Below are 7,500 nucleotides of genomic sequence, written 5' to 3'. Positions count from 1 at the left end.
TAATGGGCTAAAGGTGAAAGGATAATCCCATAATGTTCAGTGTTGATGTCAAAGGTCATGCGTCACAGATGAAGGAGTGTTTGTGTTACTTAGTGCTGTAGCGGCGCGTCGATGACGTCGAATATTTTTTCGTCGACACTTCTTTATTTAGGTACAGCTCGCCACACACACGTGGGAGACCGAAACATTGCAGAATGGAGGACGAAACAGCAACCTCTTCACAGAATTCCCAATAGTGTTGTCAAAGTACCGGTCGGTACTGAAAATGTGACGGTACCAGCATTTGTAGCACCGGGTATATTCGGTACCCACTAATAGGCGCTGCTTTCTGCCGCTTCCGTGTTTATCTCAGCGCGGGCTCAAGACTAACTTTTTTACTATGAGCACTGTAGCCTATACCACGATATAGTGTCTGTGTGTATTAAATAGGGATGCAACGATACCATTTTTTCAGAATCGATCCGATACCAAACATTCTGAGTATCGACCGATACCGATACCAATCCGATACCAGTACAGTTTTTTATTTTTAATCAAGTAGAATTTCTATAACTCTGTGTGTTGAACTGATAATCACTATTTTGTGTTAAACACAATCTACTTAATACAGACAACTTCATTATAAAGAAAAACAACAAATTAAAAAAAATATGATCATAATCTGTGACAAAAATGCTATTATAAACTAGATTAGTGGATAATTCAGCAGTAAAATTTAGCCTAAAAAATCACAAGTGCACAATAATTGTATTAAATCTGAACATGAAAAAAACATTTAGTGGGGAACAAATATGAGACAATAAGTGTAACACTAAATTTGGTAAAACGTTACACATTGCTCTTTGTATTGTAGTAAAATACATTCATGAAAAACAAGATAACAAAAATCAAAAAGATTAATTATTTTATATATAGCCTAGGCCTACTATAAAATTGAGACATGTTTTAAATGTATAGCACAGCGGTTTAATGAGGCAGCAACATATGATAGATAGGACAGAACAGAAATAATCGTTCATTGCGTCACTGTATTATGATATGAAAGGCCCCAATACAGTGCGGCACAAAGCGCTTATGCGCATCCCGAGCGCAGAATGATGCGCATGAAGCAACACGAGTCACAGCGCGCAACGCTTCGATTCCGCATTGAAAAGTTCAAATCACAAAGGAAAGACATATTGATGCGTAGTGTATTATACAGTATCTATCTATCTATGCAATAGTTTCTTTAAACAGAGCATTTTCTTTAAACAGTTTTAAATGTCAGTTACTCTGCGCGTGAAGAACTATTATAATGCTCTGACTCTACTCCAGTGTTGAGAGAGACACCCGGTAGAAAGTAACGTTAACATGATTAAGGTACAGCAATAAAGTCCAGCAAGATAAAGTTGTTTAATGCAAAACCATAGCCCTTTATCTACAGATCAAGTATAATTATAGTAACTTTGAATCATCTTGGAGAGAGTTGTTCATCGTGTTGACTCGTAACCGAACGCGACGCGCTGCTTGATGATGAATGGAGAATGACTGACAGCCGCAGCGGAGGGAAAAGTGTACGTGATCTTGAATTTAATGACTTAAATATTAATTTCTATCTCACATTATACTATATAATGGCTTCCGAACACTTATAATATAGTGCACGACAACTTTATGGTGCTTTATAATGTTTCTGTGCCTTTTGTGGGGCTTAACAATAGCACAGAATAGTATACGCACAATATCGGATTTGGATCGGCCTCGTCTGACCGATACCCGATCTGGCAAAAATGGCAATATCGGAGCCGATACCGATACTGAATATCGGATCGATGCATCCCTAGTATTAAACTGCAAAAAGACTATTTAAATATTAACCCTGCATGTTCTGCTTGTCTCTGTGTGAATGGATGGCGCAGACGCGCGGTTTCATTTACCGCACACACACACACACACACTGAAGAACGAGTGACGCTCGCGCTGTTTTTCAGTCTCTGCTGCCTCACGATATGATGACATGATGAAATTCATCTCCAGAGCCACTCTGAGAGTCACTTCATGAGCATTTTATCGTTTTGAGAAAAACTATCGTCATATCACACACACACGGAAACTCAATTCTTCACGGCAACCCGTCACAATAAAAGTTCGGTTTAACTTTGAAAAAATTTACAGAAATAATGACATTAGTCTACTGTACAATAGATTTAGCTACATCTGACTCCATGTATTAAAAATACTACTACTACTAATAATAATAATAATGTGTGCATAAAAAGGTTGCTTATTTTTAAGCATAATTTCTCAATATTTGCGTTTTACAGCATGTAGCCTTCAATGTATTATTTACTTATGATATTGATTACTGTCATAAATAATAAAGTAATTGAATGTTTTTTTCTTTCAAATAGTTAAATAAAAAAGAAAAATAGTTCCAACAGATTTTGAACTAATGTGAACGGTAGCTACTAACCTAGCACAAGCAAACTGCACAGAGCTAAGATGCCTGGGTTAGTCCAGCACCAGCGAAGTGCACAGCTGCTAGATCTAGCTAACGGTAGCAAGCAGATTGCAGTAGCTTTTAACGTTACGTTAGCTAACTCAAGTCACGACTTAACGTTAGTTAGCATTAACTCATGCTGTGGTCGTTTACGAGTCAAATACATAACGTTAGACTAACGTTAGCCAGCTTATAGTATCATGATTCAGTACGCTAGTTCGCCAATGTCAATTAACGGAGCCAAGCAATGTCCAGGTCAGGGTTTTTATTAATCGAGCAACAGAAAAATAATTGTTATATTAGTCGTTAGATTAGTCGACTAATCGATAAAATAATCGCCCAACTAATCGTTTTATTAATAATCGTTTACCCCAGCCCTAGTGTGACTGAACTACCGGAGAACATGAGACCGTGTTCTGCACAGAATCTAAGAGCGTCACCATGACGACCACATACAACAACGGAAGCAGCAGCTGAAGATGAACGGACATCTGAGTGACGGAAACCAAGACGACGACCACATTTACAGTTCAATATTCAATAACAAGCTCTTCTGATGCACCTAATCATCTCTCTCGATAGACATGATACACACACTCGCTCTCGCACTCACTCGCGTGCACACTCACTCGCGTGCACGTACACTCGCGCACTCACTCACTCGCGCACTCACTCACTCGCGCACTCACTCACTCGCGCACTCACTCACTCGCGCACTCACTCACTCGCGCACTCACTCACTCGCGCACTCACACACTCACCTCACACACTCGCGCACTCACACACTCACCTCACACACTCGCGCACTCACACACTCACCTCACACACTCGCGCACTCACACACTCACCTCACACACTCGCGCACTCACACACTCACCTCACTCACTCGCGCACTCACACACTCACCTCACACACTCGCGCACTCACACACTCACCTCACACACTCGCGCACTCACACACTCACCTCACACACTCGCGCACTCACACACTCACCTCACACACTCGCGCACTCACACACTCACCTCACTCACTCACTCACTCACTCACTCACTCACTCACTCACTCACTCTCACACACAAACTCACTCACACACTCACTCACACTCGCACACTCTTGCTCGCACACTCACTCGCTCGCACACTCACTCGCTCGCACACTCACTCACTCACTCTCGCAGACTCGCACGCACACTCACTCAAGCCCCGTTCACACCGCCAGCGATTTTGTCGCTGTGTGTCGCTAGTCTCTGTATGGTGAAGTCGCTTGTGGGCGTTGGTAGTGCTGTCGCTCTAATGTTATTGGTTGACTGGACGTCTGGCCATATCTATACTAAATACCATCACAAGTGATAACTAACTTTATATTATTTTAATTTGACTAGAAATTATAGGCTCAAAAGAAACGGTATGCTGTTGGGAGAGTGTTTTTATATTCCCATAGCAGTAGGCTATTCAGTGGATTAAATCATTACTAGATTAACTAGATTAACGATCGATCAAGCAACAAATTAAACTCACTCATACGGTCATTAATGACTAAAACGTCATTCGTATTTGACAAATAATACATTTTCTTGTCTCTAGTAGTCAACACAATGCAGGGGAAACTGTAAAGTGAACTGCAGCAGTGCTAAACTTGCATCAAAAACGTACAACACTCGAACTATAAATTAATTAAACTCACTGAGACTGTCGACAGTTTCTTTTCCATGCATCATTTTATTATATCCATGAATGTGGTTACAGTCAAATCATATAAAACAGTGAAATCGCCCTCGAACTCTGTCTTGCCTGCACTCCGAGACGGTGACGTAACGTGAGCTCCACTGAAAGTCTTCTTTCCTATTGGTTGTCGCTTGCGAAAATCGCTTCTCATTTGCATAAAGTTTAAATTTCTGAACTTTTGTCGCTTGTCTCCTGTCGCTTGACACGCCCACATTCTGTCGCCAACGGTCACTGTCGCTCGTGTCGCCGGAAGTCGCCAGCGCTCCATTGAAATGAATGGGATCTTGTCGCTTTGTCGCTTTGTCGCTGGCGGTGTGAACGGGGCTTCACACTCGATCGCACACTCACTCTCACACTCTCACGTGTTTTCTACAGCACATCTGCACATGCGTCACTGTAGTAGACTTATTTTCTTGACATATCTTGGTCATTCACTGAGGTCTATTTCAAGATCTCTTCTGGCAGAACAAATGATGGAAAAACTGGAAGGAGACGCAGCGAAGAATGTGGAAGCGGCAGACAGGCAGACAGACAGACTTAGTATTAACTAAGTACAGACTCAGTGACCACCAGCTGACCATAGAAAGAGGACGACATGGTGACCTGAAGAAGAACGAATCTGTAATAAATGTAGATCTGGAGAAGTTAAAACAAACACACTTCCTCCTCCACTGTGACAAACACACTTCATTCAGAGACTCACTCAAATACAGCAGCAGATTACTCCTGAGTTTCAGTCACTCCACGAAACTGGCACATTACAAATCTCACTGAGTGAAGGACCTACTTCTTCTTTATAGCACGTCATATTCATAAATGCCACAAACTAAGAGGTACTGAGTGAACACATCCGCATTGTGTGCGTGTATAAATGTATTTTATGCAAGTTCTTTTTTGTTAGTTTGATTTGTACAATGCTTTAGCAATAAGTACCTAAGTATGTCATGCCAATAAAGCGAATTGAGTTGAAAGAGAGCGAGAGAGCGAGAGAGAGAGAGAGAGCGAGAGAGAGTGAGGGCGAGAGAGAGAGAGCGAGAGAGAGCGAGAGAGAGAGAGAGAGAGAGAGAGAGAGCGAGACGAAGAGAGCGAGAGCGAGAGAGAGAGCGAGAGAGAGAGAGAGAGAGAGAGAGAGAGAGAGAGAGAGAGAGAGAGAGAGAGAGAGAGAGAGAGAGAGAGAGAGAGAGAGAGCGAGAGAGAGAGCGCGAGCGAGGTTGAACTTCCTCTAGAGTTCAGTGTTCGGGACGGGTTGTTTGAGGTTTTCCACAGCTGGATCGAGACGGCAGCCAAGACTCCCAGATCCCCTCAAATGCTCCTCAGATGAGCTCAGAAAACAGGAAGTGATGCGTTCTGTAATCATGTGGCAGATTAAAGTCAATTTTAGCTTCTGCTTCTGTATTCGCTGGAAAAAAAACGATTGGCAAAGAAAAACATCTGATACTGTTTTAAAATCTAGTGCAAATGTTTGAAAAACAAATGTGAAATATGCTAAATAAATATATGTTAGAAATAGGGATGGGACAATTACCAGTTTAACTATAAACCACGATAAAATGTACTGACGGTTAGTATTATCGTTTAAAATGTAATTATCATTAACACCGTGTTTGATTATCGCAATTTTAATAACTCACTGTAAATCCTGTCTGACGCGGGCGCAGCGCACAATGTTTTTTTTGTTGTTGTTTTTCCGAGAAAGAATGGCGGATGGCAGCGACCGTGCTCGGGAGATTTTTCAGCCTTTTAAGAGGACCAAATCTGAGGTGTGGTCATATTTTGTCTTTTGCTAAAGTCCTGAGGGAAACTTAATCGAGGATGGTCACCCTGTCAATAAAAGTCGCTGAATAGGAGGATCTTTGTTGACATCTTTGTACGCATGCGCGAGTGGTTGTGTGGCAACAAAACAAACAGTATGGCGGGCTGTAAAGACGCGACGAGCACTTTCAAGAGAGTTAGCGGGCGAAATCCACAATATATAAGCACTTTAACATCTGAAGGCCGGAGGAGGTTTGGAGAGAAGCTCAAAATTTGTATTGGTGACAAAATCGAAGTTATTCAAAGCCCATTTGAGATCTGGGATGACAAAACACATTGGTCCGACTCGCCCGTGTCTTGGCCACCAATCTGCTGGGGAGACATTTATTCTTATTTAATAGAAACCCCTGGACCCTTCACTCATGAGAGATTAAAGGCTTTCAAAAGTTTGGAAGCCTATGATTATTTTGTTTCTCGAAAAGTTGGGCCGATCTTTTCTGCCAAACCAAAAGCAGTGATCGTGCTAAAAGACCTGAATCAGAACGCGAAAACATATGACTCGGTTGATTTGACTCAGTTTTTGTTTTGTTTTTTTATTCAATCTTCTATAAATACATAGTTACTAAGATTAACCATGAGCAATTGAGCCTCACAAACTCGATCAGAAGCTGCAGGAACTTCTTCGAAGCGTCCAGGTTCAATCGCCTAATTGCACACAAGCACAATCACTTCATTTCTTTCGTTTTTCGCAATCCTTTTCGGATGGAATTCGAAAAAAAAATGTTATCAGGCCCCCAACGAGCCGTACAATCGACCACACAGCAAGAGTGAACCATCCTCTTCTCTAAATCCTCCTACAAACGTGCAAAACAATCAAATTACAGGTATCTAGCGGTGTTTCCTGCCACACGATTCCCATGATGCAACGTGACAAACATAAACAATGACGTCACAAAAGATCCGCCTATAGAAACACTTCAAATCTGCCGTCGTCATGTGTGACCAAAACTACGTCTGGGAAATAATTGGGCACAAAATGTTGTTTTGAGTTGAAATATTTTATCTCACTCACTTAATAAACGTGAAGCTCTCGCGAAGAAAAGTTTGCAGCAAGTGGCCAATGACGAACAAAGAAGTTCAAACCTTGTTTGAAAGTTTAAATCTCATAACGGTTTATAAATCCATTTAGTACAGCGTACAAAACAATCGTCCAGACAAGATGACAACAATATTACCAAACTCTGTAAACAGTAAATCAACTCTGATTTCATTTTCAATACAATCAAAAACAGAGACGCAAGACGGCAAGTTGTATTTGAATGAAACGAGAGAGCGCTCCAAGCGTGTCCGTTGTGATGCATGGATGTGCGCTCCGTTATAATGTGTTGCTATGACGACGGCCATAATAAGGAAATGCCACAGAATAGAATCTTGCTTTAAAAAGTGCATAGAGATGCTTGTTATATTTGTTGTTTATCAAATATAAAACTTGTTGAAATGTTTCAGTGTGAGCATCAGTTCTTTTTCAACACTTTCATCTCGTTT

At 41.4% G+C, this 7,500-nt stretch overlaps 1 protein-coding gene across 2 annotated transcripts in view; it reads right to left on the bottom strand.

Annotated features, from left to right (window-relative positions):
* ric1 (RIC1 homolog, RAB6A GEF complex partner 1) overlaps positions 1–7,500 on the bottom strand; it is a 79,910-nt gene that overhangs the window by 40,622 nt on the left and 31,788 nt on the right. The window lies entirely within an intron of this gene.

This window comes from Phoxinus phoxinus (genome assembly GCF_949152265.1).
Source record: "Phoxinus phoxinus genome assembly, chromosome: 17".
NCBI lineage: Eukaryota > Metazoa > Chordata > Actinopteri > Cypriniformes > Leuciscidae > Phoxinus > Phoxinus phoxinus.
The sequence above is the reverse complement of the archived record's forward strand: the minus strand, read 5'-3'. Positions and strand labels throughout refer to the sequence as shown.